Source organism: Pseudopodoces humilis, chromosome 3, assembly GCF_049639895.1.
Source record: "Pseudopodoces humilis isolate 2021_Gansu_Grassland_sample_001 chromosome 3, ASM4963989v1, whole genome shotgun sequence".
Classification (NCBI taxonomy): domain Eukaryota; kingdom Metazoa; phylum Chordata; class Aves; order Passeriformes; family Paridae; genus Pseudopodoces; species Pseudopodoces humilis.
In genome coordinates, this window is record NC_142202.1 from 20,627,924 (window position 1) to 20,642,542 (window position 14,619).

Sequence of the window (14,619 nt, forward strand, 5' to 3'; positions counted from 1 at the left end):
GACAAAGGAACAAGAGCTATAAATTAATCTAGGAGGCTGCTTGCAGTACTGCCCAGCACCCCAATATCCCCAGCACTTTCACTCAGTCAGTGTAATGGGAAAGAACCTGGCAGTAGCAGGAGAGACATGCCCCACCAAAACGTAGAAGGGGACTACTACATTGTGATGGGGGGCACCAGTACTCCCATAATTTTATTAAAAGTGGAAGAAGAAATAAGAATTATATACATTAAAGTCTTTCCCTAACACAGTTCCTGCCAAACAGCATGCACTTGGAATGAGAATATCCAACAACCTTAAAATGTTTAAGATTTTAGTTTTTAAACCCATTAACAGTCAGATGGGGAGGGGATGGAGCAAGAGCCGAAGGTTGGGATGTATTTTCAGTCATCTGAAAAACAGGCTGAGTAGTTATTTTTCATTTTGAAAGTATATGGACCTTGAACAGTTGAGGTATTTTGCACTGATGTTCCTTTTACTTTAGAGGCATTAGAAGATGTATTTCAAATGCACATGAAAAGTAAGAGGCATAACCTTGATGTGGTGAGCAAAAAACATCTAATATTAAATATTCTGTCACCTCCAGTAGAAATGTTGCATATCAATGCTGAGCAACAATTTATGGCAGATCGACTACTATGCAATTTTAATAAAAAACAAGGAGAAATTCCCCCTACCAAAGCAGCAGTAAGGGTGTTTCATATGGAGTGCTGGTAAAGAGAGATTTTTCTGAACATTTTTGTGTATTACTCCAATAATGTTTCTAAAAGACAGATAATGTAGTTAGCATGCAGAATGGCTTTTAATTACATAAGACCTGTTCACAAAGAATGTTTGCTGCTGCACTTTTTTGCTGTGACTGCTATTTTCTGGAGTAGACCAGCAAAATAGGCTTGGAGGCTGGGACTAGATCCAGTAAGAAGACTTTGCAATTTAATAGCTTGAATTTAGGAGTTTGGTCACCAGAGCAGAATGCAAAACTCTAAGTCCAACATTAATGTTCCCCAGCCACCACCACCTCAAAATGCTTGTCTGGACATCTCCTGTGCTGAGAGGGAAGAGGCCTGTGGAGAAGCAATAAGAAATGCCAGGCACAAATACACAGCCACAGTCCTGTCTCTCCTGTCTGCAAGTCTGGCATCTTATCTAGGATAAGCAAAAGTACATTACCCTGTATTAACTCAGGGTTTAGAGCCCTCTCCTGAGAGCAGAGCTTATAAATGCCTTTGAAAAATTGGAAAGAAGATGCTATTTTCTTTTTTTTAAGTCATTTGCAGAGAAAGTGGTGTTAGTAGTGTTGCCATTGTCTTTGCTGTTACCCCAGTTTGGTTGAAGCACTTGCCCATGAAACAGGGAAGGCAGACTCAAAGGCTGAGAAGACCTAAATCCAGCACCTCATGAGAAGATGGCTTAACTGGGCTTTTGACCTAATTCCTCTAGGTTAGACTATAGGAGCAAAATGGGCAACACAAGCCCTGCAAACTGAGGCTGCAGCACTGATTTAAAAGGCACTAGGGTTTTCTGCTTCCCAAGAACTGATAATATAAATTCCTTCTTCTTTACAGACTCCAAATTAAAGGGAAAAAAAAAAGAGATAAAAACACATTCCCAAGGGCCTGTTGCAGAACTGTGGTCTCCACAGAGGGTCCAGAAGTTCATTCACAGCCTTCCTTGCAACTGCTAATTGGAGGGGCCTTGCCCAGTGCACAGGGCATAGGGCATGGGGCTTGTTTCATCCTGTGCTTCTCCCATGTCCCACAGGGATTGAGCCTGCTATTTCTGGCCTTAAGAGGGATTTGATGGTTGAGTTCCCCTCTAGATCTTACTTTTAAGGCCTTAGATCTTTTAAGGCCTCTGCACAAAACAACTTTTCATTGGGTCTGATGATCCAAAGGTTTCACGGTCAAGGACTTGGAGATTGCGTTCTAGAGCTCTTATTGCTGCAGCAGACTCAGGTGGGAACATTTCTGAGAAACTGTCAGTGTGGCTTTTAAACAAGCTACCTTGGTTTATTTGTTTCTTATTTTATTCTATATTTGTAACCATTTAGAATTATACTTCCTTCAACATTAGGCATGTGGGAGTTGCACACATGATTTGCACATTGAATAAACAACAATCAAAGGAATTATAAAATAATTAGAATGCAGAATGTTATTTTGTCTTTCAAAGTGCTACAATTAGGGGAGAAGTGGTGTTTTGGTAACCATTTAGTTGCTGGACTGACAGGCAGTAGGTGGAAAAAGTGTTTAGGGAATGATCTGAGTTGAAATTAGTGAAATTTAAGTTGGTTTTGTGCGAAAAAAAATCTGCAGCTGCACCTCGATTTGAAAGGATATGTATTTTACATCTGACTAGAGGATGCTGAGCATATTTGTAAGGTCAGCTGTTGCCTTAGAGATAGAGCTGAGAACCCTTTAATAGGAAACTGAAGGTACATTATTGCTTCCAGAAAGATGAGTTTGTACGCAGTAGCAGACTTCTGCTATGTCCCACTGCAACACGTTTGATATCTAGGAACACATTGTTCTACATCTGAGTTGAACTAAAGCCTAGTGTCTTCCCCTTCAAAAATACTGATTGAAAATTTTAAAGAATCTCAGAAAAGAGGAATAAAATTGTCCAAGAACTGATTTGAAGATTATGGTTAATCACATATTTGCATGTTTAGCCATGCATCAATGAAATGAAAAAGAACCAAACTACCTCTGTATAACAGAAGAACACCAGCACACTGTCCTGGGGTGACTTTATGATACTGGTATCCCCAATTGTCTGGTTTATGTTATATATTAAGTTCTGCACCTTTAAGACTGGCTTTGAGAGCAAGAGAGGGGGAAGAAGAAGCGCGCAGTTTGTGTTAAGGAAAAACATCACTCCCACACATCCCGCTCCTGGACTGTGGTGTCTGCAGCACGGACAGACAGCGGGACAGAGCTTCTCTCTGGCTTTTAGTTAGTTCTAGCTAGCTGAGGTAGAGGAGTTCCCTGGACCTTTGTTTTTTGGGTTTTTTTTCCCTCCTTTTTTTCCTCTTGGATCTGTGCAAGCCTGCTCTGGACTGAACACCCAGCCAAACCCCAGGAGTTCACGCCTGTGGCCCACCGGGGCCTGGGCCTCGGCACTTTCCAGCGCCGGAGGGACTGATAAAAACCTGAGTGAGCCAAGCTACACCACATGAAAAGGACTTTTCTTCCTAGACTTGCCATCCCATCCAACAGCGAGAGGTTTTATTATTTAATATTACTCAATTTCTGTTAAATAAACAGCTTTTTCCACTTCTCTCCAAGAATTTTTTTGTTTGTTTGTTTTGGGGTTTTTTTGGGGTTTTTTTCCCCTTTTCCGGAACAGGGGTGGGGAGGGGTCATTTCCCTGAGGAAATCCCCATTTGGAGTTTTCCTCCCTAATTTGCCCTAAACTAGGACACACACACAGGAGAAAGAAGCATTCCTTGGAAAGGTTAAATAAGAAGTGTAAGCACAACATACACCACAAGAAGCTTGTGAGCAGTGACATTTATTAGACCAGGCACGAAAATTAGTTCCGGCAAGAAAAGTAATGGAAGCTGAATCACTTTGCAGCTTTTAGAAGTGAATTTGCCAGTGGATGGAAATGAATTTCATAACGAGTGGACTTCTGTCCTACAAAAATATATCTTTCTCTTTTATTTTGTTGTCTTCAAACCGAACTCTTTTTATTTCCTACCACTGCTTTCTGGACCAGACAGAAAAAATAAGAAGATGGGAACACATGTCAAGGTGTTTGCAATGTCTTTTTTTTTTTACCACAATGGATGCCTGCCAAATGTTATTTGGGTACTTCCTTCTCTGGGCTCTGATCTTATGTGTACTTGCTATCCAAAACCAACACTCCCTTCTCCAAGCTCCTGCTGGAATTTGCTCCAGCATAGTGTCTGAGATCTGTTCCCTGAAACAATCTCCACATTGATCTACTGCCGGTTAAACACCATGAGGGCGCTTAAACCCACCCAAATGTGGGGTGTTTGACTCAGCATCCGTGTTTGTCCACACACCACGTCCATGCAATCCTCACCACTTACTAGAGAATTCACTGCTCTAGTACCTGCAGCCTCTTCTCCAGCTTTGAGATAGAGTAGCACCATTGTTTTTCCAGGGAAATGGTCACACACTCAATGGGATGTTACATGGGGACTGAGGGAAAGAAGACTGAAATTAGTTGCCTAATTCAATTAGAAAGCAGAGATAGATAACCTTTTTTTGCTTTAGAACATGCAATCTCAAACAGCATGCAGAAGAAAGCATGCACCAATCCTTCCAGTGAAATTTATTTCTGCTGTTCACACTGTTTCACTGCCTCTGCAGACTGTATTCAGTGGTCTGCTTAGAAGTCTTCAGCTGAGGGCTCTTTTCACCTGGCCAGCTCTGGGTAATTAAACATTCTTTTAGGAGTACGACAAGTTTATTTTTTTTCTACCACACAAATTAAGAAACTGAAGTTTTCCCACAAATTTTCACAGAGGAAACAGGTTCCTCCATTTTCTGTAGTAATGAAATAGTCTCCACTCAAGAATTTTTCACTCCACTTTTTATCTAGCCACTTGTTCAAATCCACCATCAGACAGTTTTATACCGTTAGAAGTGGAAGGATGATATATCTGCTGCAGAACTTGATCCATACTCAGATACATTTTGAGAAGCTATCAACTCCATAAAAATTTCCTTAAAAAGAAAAAAAAAAAAAATGCTGGTCCTTGCTAGGAGGTACAAGTAAAAGGGTAGCTCTTATAATCCATGAAAGTGGAAAACATATCTCCTGGGCTTGAAATAGCCACTGAAATGGGTCTGTAAGTGCATCATTTCAGGAAATTGATGGGGAAATAACATAGTACCTGCAGGGGTGAAGGACCCAGTGCCCATCAGTCTTCCAATGAGCAAACTGTTCCAAGTAACTTATTTCTGGGAATTTTATCATATAAAAACCAAAAGCTTCTGAAGACACAAAGTAATATCTTATAGTTGTTTTATGCCTTTGCTTTTAGGAGGATCATAAAGTGTTCATTTTCAAAAAAATACAGTGTAATGACACCAAAAGTTTTATCTCAGGTGAGGGGAAGATGGAAGATCTGATAAATGGCACCCTGCAGTGTTACCAAACATTTCAGGACAGGAACCTAGAACAGCACAGGCAACTGAACACCACAGTGGTGAGGAAGTTAAAGAGCCACTTTATTCAACTAAATAAAATCATTTCCTTTGATTACTGTGCAAGTATGGCCTCAGTGATAAGACCTGGCAGAAAGTCTCATAGGGCCCTTCACAGCCATTAGTGGAAAGTTCTATTTTTAAATTTCTAAAGGAAAAAAAAATCCCTCTTTTTGATGTACCACACCTCAACACTATCTTGAGTCACACTGAAGCAGATATAGGAGAAAGCAACCTCTGCTTAATGCCCGGCACTATCTCCTACATGCTCTTGGCCCTTCCCTTCTCTGAGTGCTATACCCTTCCTACTTAGCCCATGGTGCCTCATGGGATTGCCTAAGGAGGAGACACATCACGAAGGACTGTGGTTTGGGATGCTAATGCAATAATTAGCAGCTTAATCATCAAAGTGAATAAGCAACTTACCAACAGTCCCTTTCAGCCCTGTGCACTGCAACCATCTAAATACATCATTTTGTAATGGACCATAATTAGATACTGCACATGGGAAAGTTTTAAAAGTAAACCAATAAAAATGAAAATGACTGCTCTGAGATGAGCATAGGACCCAAGTTTATTCTTCTCACAACAGAAAATGACAGTGATTTGGTATGTGAAAACTTTCTTCCAAACCCAGTACTGACCCAGTGGTCCCTTCACAGGCAGAAGGGGAAATGTTCTGTGAAACTGTGAAACAAGTTCTCTTACCCGTGTGACTTAAAGTAGAAATATTCTATCTTGGCAAAATTTTAGAAATTCCAGCAAAAATAGTTTAATTTCATTTTCTTAAATTTCTTCTGAAGGTTCAACTGGATGTACTAATTTCACTGCCTGCTCTGGCCATTTATACAGCAGAGCTCATCCCATTTCAAGTGCACGTTATTCATCCCAAGTGCACCATCTGCATTGGTGTGCCTCCAGGGGCAAACACCCTTTTCTTCAAGTTGCCTATGTAAACCAGAGTTTCCAAACATGAAGACAACTGGAAAACTGGACAAATACCATGCAAACATGATCCACCTCACTACCAGAGGACACATGTATGGTAGATTCTTCACATCTGCATTGGTTACTTTGGCAACTGAAATCAAGCCTAACCCAGACCATGATTTAGTCATAGGTTACCTAGTTAATTGACCATGATTTAGTTATAGGTGATCAAGCTTTAAAATGAGGCCTTGAGGGGAAACTCTCATAAGTAAAACACATTTCACTCACCTAATTAAACACAGGATCCAATCTGTTAGCTCAGCACTGTGCAGGTTTGGCCACAAACTCACACACTTCCTGGCCTTCCATAGCCTTGGCTGCTATAGTGGATTTTTCCCTTTTGTTGAAGGTTCACTTTAGAAGTCAAGTCAGCAAAACAGAACACAGAAGATATAAAATTACCTTATAATATTTACAAAGAGCAGCCTTGCAGATAGGTTTGAATAACTTTTACATTCATTCAGAAATTTTTGTGAGAATTTCTTTAGAGTCATGGATGAGATTTTAAAGTTGCTCTTTTCACTTTCTTGGGTATTTCTTAATGTCTATCATAAGACATTAAGGGCATAAATTTCTCAAAAGAAAAAAAAAAAATGTTTAAGACTGTAAATCTCATCAGTCAGTTTGACAAAGCATGTGCATGGAGAAATCCACTGGATCCCTATCACAAGGGGTTTCCTCCATATTTTCTGAGCATGTATATTCCGAGCTACAAAAGTGACTTCTTTTGAAGCACTGGATATTTTGTGTTTCCAGATCATGAAAAACATCCATTATCTTTAACATGTTTCAATAGAACAACTAATGTTCTGATAAAGTAGTCAAGATTGAATGCTTGTAATGACCCTCAAACTGAACCAGTTGTAAAATTTTCCCAGTAAGCTCCTCAGAATCTGCCCATTTTTTTTTTCCATTTCTGTGTGACAGATTACAGATTCCATTCCATGCCATGCACGACCCACAGGTCTTTCTCCACAGAACAAACAGGCCATCATGATTATCTTCTCTTAATAAAGCAAAGTTCAGTGTGGGTGCTCTAGGAATCCTAATTGGTTACACTGTAATCCATTTTCCCTTTGATTCATTCTAACAGTGATATTAATAATTTTCTCAGTCTTGAGCAAGCCAGACCACACTGGTCAGGTGCACTCAGTCCATTCTGCAATCATCTGCAATTCAGAATCTACTCTTGTACTTTCCAAGAGAGGTGAACTGTTTGCTTGCTTACTAACTACCTGCAATCCAGACTGCTGACTGTGTATTTCATCACCATTTTCCCTTCTCCCAGTACGATTATACTGGATCACTGATGCTTTTTAATTCCAATGGTCTTGGCTCTTTGTAAGGCTGAAACAGAGAAACACATGGGGTCACAACAAAATATGAAAAAGCACCTGTTCTGCTCCAATGAAATCTGGATATTCAAGCTGGTGTGTTACCTATGAGGAACCTGAGCACATGGTAGGCATAACCTTGGGCTACATGCAGTCCCAAGTTATGATGTAGCAATCTTCCGCACTACTCTCACACAGAAAAGGTTAATTTGCTGCTACTTTATGCTATGTATGTATTTTTATTTATGCAGTGCATGGAGCACTCCTCCATGGGAGCTTACTGTAGGCAGGCATTTCCCATAGAATACGCTCCACCAAAAGAAGGGGGATAAAGGTGAGAGCCAAGTGCTTTCTAGCAGTTACCCACACTGTAGGTGCCTAAGACACCCCTGTAAAGGCACAGAAGTACCACAGATGATGCTCAAGCACTGTTCATGCTGCAACAGCTGTGACCTGGAAAAGTAGTGCTTGTTTCTAGTCTTTTCTGGTATTTAATGTAGATGGGAAATGCATCTTCCAGAATGGGATTTTCCAGGAGAATTTAGCTAAAAGATAGATAATCTAGACTGCAAAATTCCTTGCAAATGGAAGACAAAGTCTCTGGGACTTGAGTGAGCTAAAGGAAATAAATGAATGAGGTAGTGGGGACAGAAGTGAAACACCTACTTAACTGAAACCTCATTTCTGTAGTTTTCTCCAGTTAATTAAGTATTGAGGAAAATGGATGCAGAAAGTACATTTTAAAGCAATCAAGTACTGCCAGAAATCAAACCAGCAATTTGAAAAGAGAACAACACTGTTCTCTGGCATCTGACAAAATAAGATATTTGACAGGGAACAATATGTGCAGTACTGGTTAATTGGGAGGCGAGGAGAAGAATAATCATAGCTGCATTACTGAATTTATAGAAGTGTCTCCAGTGTACCACAGGGACGATGTGAATTTGTGGAATCCTCCTGCCTGCTACAGCAAGCCAGCAATCACATTCCCATCAATATTTTTTTCAATGTACCCTAGACAGCAATGCAGAAATAGCAACTATGGTGGCTGAGCCCAGGAGAATTGCCTTTAAAATTACTGTAAAATCCCCCACTTTACTCTGCTGATGAAGAGATACTGGATAAAAAACAAGGGGGGAAGAATTAACACTTGGTCTCCTATGTTAAACTCATCAGAGCAGGGTACAACCCTTTCCCAGTTATCTGAGTATGGAATATGGAGATTCCACCACCAGTTCTACAACAGGTTAGGTTAACTGTGTGTTTTTGCAAAGCATCAGCTTTAGAGCAAAGACAAGACTTCAGTTTTGTTTTACTTCTAAGCTGTAGCTGAACACCATGGGATCTCAACCCATAAACTCGGTTACATTTTGGAAGCTCTGACAGAGTATTCAAGGCTATATTGTCTTCCCTGCAGCTGGTTCACCAACCTTCCATTTATTAACATGTCATTTTAAGCACATTAAAATGATGCTTTCAACACAAGAGTGCTGCTTTCTCAAAAAATCAGCAATGGGGGTGGAGACACCTGAACAAACCTATCATTTGGTACCCTTCCCATTCATACTTAAAGCAGTGTAAGGGGATGAGTACTTTGTGGGAAATTCTTATTTAGATTCTTTGATATAAACCCATAATTTGTGTGCCTCAGCAGTACCAATATTCAGAAACCAATACTTTCTGCTTGTCCCAGCAGTAGATTTGATGACCTGAAAATTTGATGGCCTGGTATCTATCAGGAGCCAGATAGAAAGAAAAAGTAAAAGAACAAGCAATTAAGCAAGTAGGAAATCTGGGAATCAGAAAATAGATTCTTTCCTCTGTAATTGCTTACAAAAAATTGAAGAGAAAGAAAAATCCCATAGGATGAAGTATCAATTTTCTCCATTACTACTTTTAGCCTCCATGATTGGAATCTAATGTAATTATGTTAGTCCAAAATTAAGTTAATCCAAACTATGCTCCCCTCAGAAGAACTAAAATCTTCAATTTCTCAGTGCCATATAGTGCCTAAAACCACACTTAAGTTTAAATATCAACAACAGTGATGAAAAGAGAGTAGTTTTCAATTTGAGGTCAAAAGATTACAGAACACTTCCCTTTCTCTGTGCTGAAAAAAATAAAATTAAGCATTCCCCAACCACAATTAACAACTTCCAACTTCCCATTTCACCTCTAAGAGAAAAAATCAGTAGTCAGATGTGGATACAGTCTTCATGAAAAAGTCAATTTTCCTTCACAAGATCACTGTATTTTATGTGATACTCACCAGGCCACCTAAATAAAGAGCCCTGAAATAAAGGAACCTCTGTATCCAGCACAGAGCAGATTCTCACTAAACTTCCATCTGTTTAATTTATGAAGCACAGTAGCAAAAAAGCAAAATACAAAGAGCTGCTGATTTTTCTATGCATCCATCAGACCTTCCACTGAAGTATCTCAACAGCTGTATTGTCAATAGAGATCATGATTTGTCTGCTGTTAAAAAAGCTTCCTTTAAAAAAGGAATAAAACCATGCAAAATGCCAAACAGATTCAGTTGTTTTATAGTTAAATCCTGTTTTGATATGTTCCATAGAGTTTGAACTGTACATTGAAATAAGGGCTTGGGTGTGCATATATGTCAGAGAACATGCACACACAAAAATATATAATATATTATAAATATATATATTTACAGAGATCTTCTATCTCCTGCTATTTCCTGTCCCTGGAACTAGAGACAGACTAGTCCATATATCAAGCAAATACACAACATTGCCTTTGAACACTGCTATTGCAGTCTGCTTTCACCACAGTCCACCTTGCATCCAGTTGTCAACAACATTAAGTTCAAATAGCTGTTTTCTGCAGATTACTGGCAGCCTTTTGTATTTTATGGCTATTTAGGTTAAGATAGCCAAAGCAGAGGGAGGTGGAATTATTTTAAGGGTTAGATAGCTGAAATCTCAAACAGCAAGAACAAGGCACCTGAAACTAGTTCTAGGACAAATCTGGAGTGCTCTCCAGCACCTGGGCCATGGAGTGGCACTGGTTGGTTTTCTTTTCTACAGTGTTTACATTGCTCAGCAGGGTACTGTGTAAGGGAAAGTTGTTTGACATGTATTGTAATGTAACACCCCACTAGGTGTGTGTTGCACTTTTCTCTGTCATCACCTTCAAGGTTTTAGAGCACAATTTGCTTTGTTGTCCAATACACACTTCTGAGACCAGGCACATTTGGATTCATCAGTGCTCCACCTGGTATTTTTCTTTCTACTTAAAAGTGTATTAATTTGCATCAAATGCAGGGCACACCAACAAAACTAGCTGGCTAGTGAGAGTGTGATTCCTCTTCCAGCTCTATCTCTCCCTCCCACTGGCTGTCACTGGATGAGCAGACTCTTCCAAGTGGTCCCAGTGAGCCAACAAATGTAGGAATGGCAGCACTGTTCCCAAGGCTAGAACTGCAGTGCAGTGCAGAGAACTCGTGATCACCCCCGCAGCCAAGTGGGCTCCACAGGTCAGGGCAGGATCTGACATCTTAAATTCTGACACCTGAGAAAAGAGTTCAAACATTGGCCCTTAATAATAAGAATCCAGGAAGAGCAGCTGACAAACCAATCTTCTTTTATGTTTATCTTTCATTACTAGGTAAAAATGAGAATAGTAGTTTAAAGTTTGAAGAAAGAGCTGAACATCACAAACCACCCAGACCCTTCCATCAGCTATGGGGGAACATGGCAGAAGGATGCCAGCATTCCTGCAACTTGGTTTTAATGCACAGCTCTGGGCATTTCAGGGAGCATGCAAAACCACTTGGTACAGCAAACTAGATTTTACACCAATTACAACATCAACCTTGGGTAAACAGGAAAGTGAATAAGAGATCCAGCTAATCTATCTTCCCGTGATGTAACACGGTATCACTATGGCAACAACCAGGTTAGCATGCTGAGAATAGCAGAGCACCAAAGACATTTTTACAGGGACTTTTACAGTTAGAATAGAAAGACACATACAAGTGTCCTTTCACTCATTACAGAGAGAGGACAAAACACATCCTATGCAATCCTACTAGGAATCCTGATGAGGCACTCATTTTTTTTGAGGCACTCATGATTTTTTTGCTCTGCCTGCTTCATACACAGATAGATTGGAAATTCTGTTCTTGATAGAGCTTCCCTATGTGGATTGTGACCTGAAGTCTCACGAGTTTGCAAGGGAATGTAGAGTATTAAGTCCCACTTTCAATAGATTTAGGCATTAATCTAAGAACTCTTTAAAATCTTAACCTACATCAAAAAAGTTAAGGCTGCCCAATACTCCAATACATACTAGTTGCTAAAAACACCCAGACAGTGTAACCTTTCAAAATGCAAACACTTCACACTTAATGAAATCTAAAGGCTTATAAAATACAAATGCAGCCAAGTAGGAAAATATGTAACAACTAAAGTCTCAATGCTTTCTTTTAGTGATGATACTCACTTCTTTCATTATAACATAGCTGCTCAAATTTTTCTGGTTAAGATTAGACAGCTTTCTAAAGATAGATGTTTTTTCCACACTCTTCTCCAAGTGGGACAATTTTCAAAGCATCAGATTAAAATAGAAAAACAATGATTTGGATAAATGAAACACGCTAGTTTTGTTTGGGTTTTTTCTATTATTGGCTACCAAAGCCTCTTCATACCCATGCTTCTACCTCAAGACACCTATTTTTTTTAATTGCTGTAATTCCACAGATGATCCCTAAATAATTTCAAGATACAAAACTTGGTCTGAAATAATTTAGCTTTTATGAGCTTTGACAGTATCCTGATATAAAATGAGGCAATAAAATGCATCCTTTAAGATGGGCCCTTTTTTAATTTAAAAATTAAATTGTTTTAATTACCTAACACTTGAGTTAACAAAGAACTTAAAATGTTTAAGAAAAAGCCACGAGATCTACTGCTATGACCCCAAGCATAGGTATATCTAGTTACTGAAGGATAGTTTGTGTGGCAAGATTTTCATCTTTTGAACAATGACAAATATTTTCATTTGCCTGACTCTGTTGCACACATTTGATACAAATGTTGCATTTTTTTAAAGTTGTTTGGTTAGACTGAGGAGTAGATAATTCGTTCTCCTAAACTGACTGCATTCTAACAGACAATACTGTAAGAAAGGCAGAATAATGGAGATATGTATATGTAAAATGAGAAAAGCACCCTGCTTTGAGGGCAAAACTAAGTTGGAAGTAGAAGGTGTCATTATACTTTGAAAATTCAAACCAAAGTATTGCCTCTTATTTTAAAGACTCTTTTTCAAGGAGTTGAAAACATTATTACACACTTCTGTTGAAAGAAGAAACATCTTTCTGACATAGTAAACAATAATGTGAAAATGCATCTACATTGGATGTCGGAGCTTTAGGGCACTACTGCTCATGTACAGGAGCTTGATTTCCCTAATATTTGCCCAGGCCAGATGAGCATAACAGGAATTATCACAAAGTAATTTCTGTTTAGTTGGATAATGACTGATGTGGTTGATGTCACCCTTTTCTATAGTGTTCAATTGGTCTGTGCTACTGAGCAAGCCGTTAGACCTTTAAGATCCACAAGCTGGGGTGAGCATTTTTGTAATGAACCATCTTAAATTCAAGTGCACTGTCATGAACTGGATGGAGTTATTTATCTTGTATTGATGATACCACTATGTTAAATGCTATGAATTAAAAGGAGGTAACTTAGAGCATTCCTGTCATGGAGTTACTTTACCTTTAAGAAAGTTTAAGTTGCTGGGATCTGCCTGGCGTCTTTTCTCCTGACCAATTATCGGTCATTGCTGAGAATTGACAGCAGTTTAGGCCATTGAAAAGTGGGATCAACTTGTGAACCCTACCTTAAAGTGTAAAACCAGAGCTTTCTTGGTTCTCTTTGTTTCCTGGCTGGGAAGGGCGGCAGAGCTCCAGGTTTCCCGCTCCCTGCCCAGGCCATGCGGCCGGGCGGGGACTGGGCTGGGCCCAGCGTCTCCCGGCCGGGGCATGCGGGCCCTGTGGAGGGGGTTTTCTCCGGGCTCCGGCCGGGCCGGGCCGAGCCGATCTCTGGCTCGGCTGCAGGTTTTTTGCTGTGGCTGGATTCACTGGAGACTGCTGAGTGAAGAAGGAGAAGGGCTCTGGGCCTGCAGCGGGCTGGGCGCGGCGCCTACACTCTCCAGAGCAGCCATGAGGAGCTTTCCATCGCAGACGGCTCCAGCTCCTGCACCGGCCGAAGCCACAGAACTACCTACAACAGCCTGGGCAAGATTTTAACTCTTTCATTTCCCAGATGAGACTTGCGGATTAATCTTTTTATCCAGACAGAGAAAAGAGAGTGATCAACATGAAAAGAGACTTTATAAACTACTAGTGACAGGAAAGAAAAGAAAAGGTAGAGAATTAAGAAGATGCTTTAATTAAGCTGAAATATCTTTCTGTTAAAACTATGGAAATGGACAATAAGGTCTTGAAAACGCTCCTTTAATTCATGACAGTATATAGGGAGGAATAGAGTGTTCAAAGTGTAAATTTTGAGTAAAAAAGTAGAGTAATTATGGTACAGTGAAGTGCTGGAAGATTTGAAGCCTTGAGAGGCAATGAGAAAACTGTTTTCTGGTGAAGCTCATGGAAACAGATGAAGAAGACTTTTTGCCTTTGAATAACTTATCCTTAAAAATCCCATCCCTAGACTCATGGCCCATACACACTTGGGATGTGAAAATGGGAGGAGTGGGCTCTAATAACAGCAGCTCTGGGCAGCTAACATTAGAGCAATGGAAAACTATAAGAAAAATAGTTTTTCTTGTGAGAAACTCCATAAATTAACAGGAAGAAACTTCTGTTTCTCTATAAAGACTGGTGAAAAGACTGTAGCAAGAATTGGGACTGTTTTAACCATCAAAGTTCCAAAGGTTTTGTCTCTTTTGTCATGTGAACAAGGGAATAGTGGGTAGACAGGGGATGAAAAGGTTTTTCTGGAAGTTTATTCTGGTGTTCTTATTGTAGTTTGTCAATAAACTTTCTTTTTTTTCCCTTTTAAGTTTTATGCCTATTTTGCTCTTGTTCTAATCCATATCTCACAGCAAGAAATAAGTAATTTTCTTAG

General features: G+C 39.7%; 1 pseudogene; it reads left to right on the top strand.

The window, feature by feature from the left end:
* LOC106628193 (spermatogenesis-associated protein 7-like) overlaps positions 1-6,136 on the top strand; it is a 43,139-nt pseudogene extending 37,003 nt beyond the window's left edge.
* Positions 6,137-14,619: the final 8,483 nt, after the last annotated feature.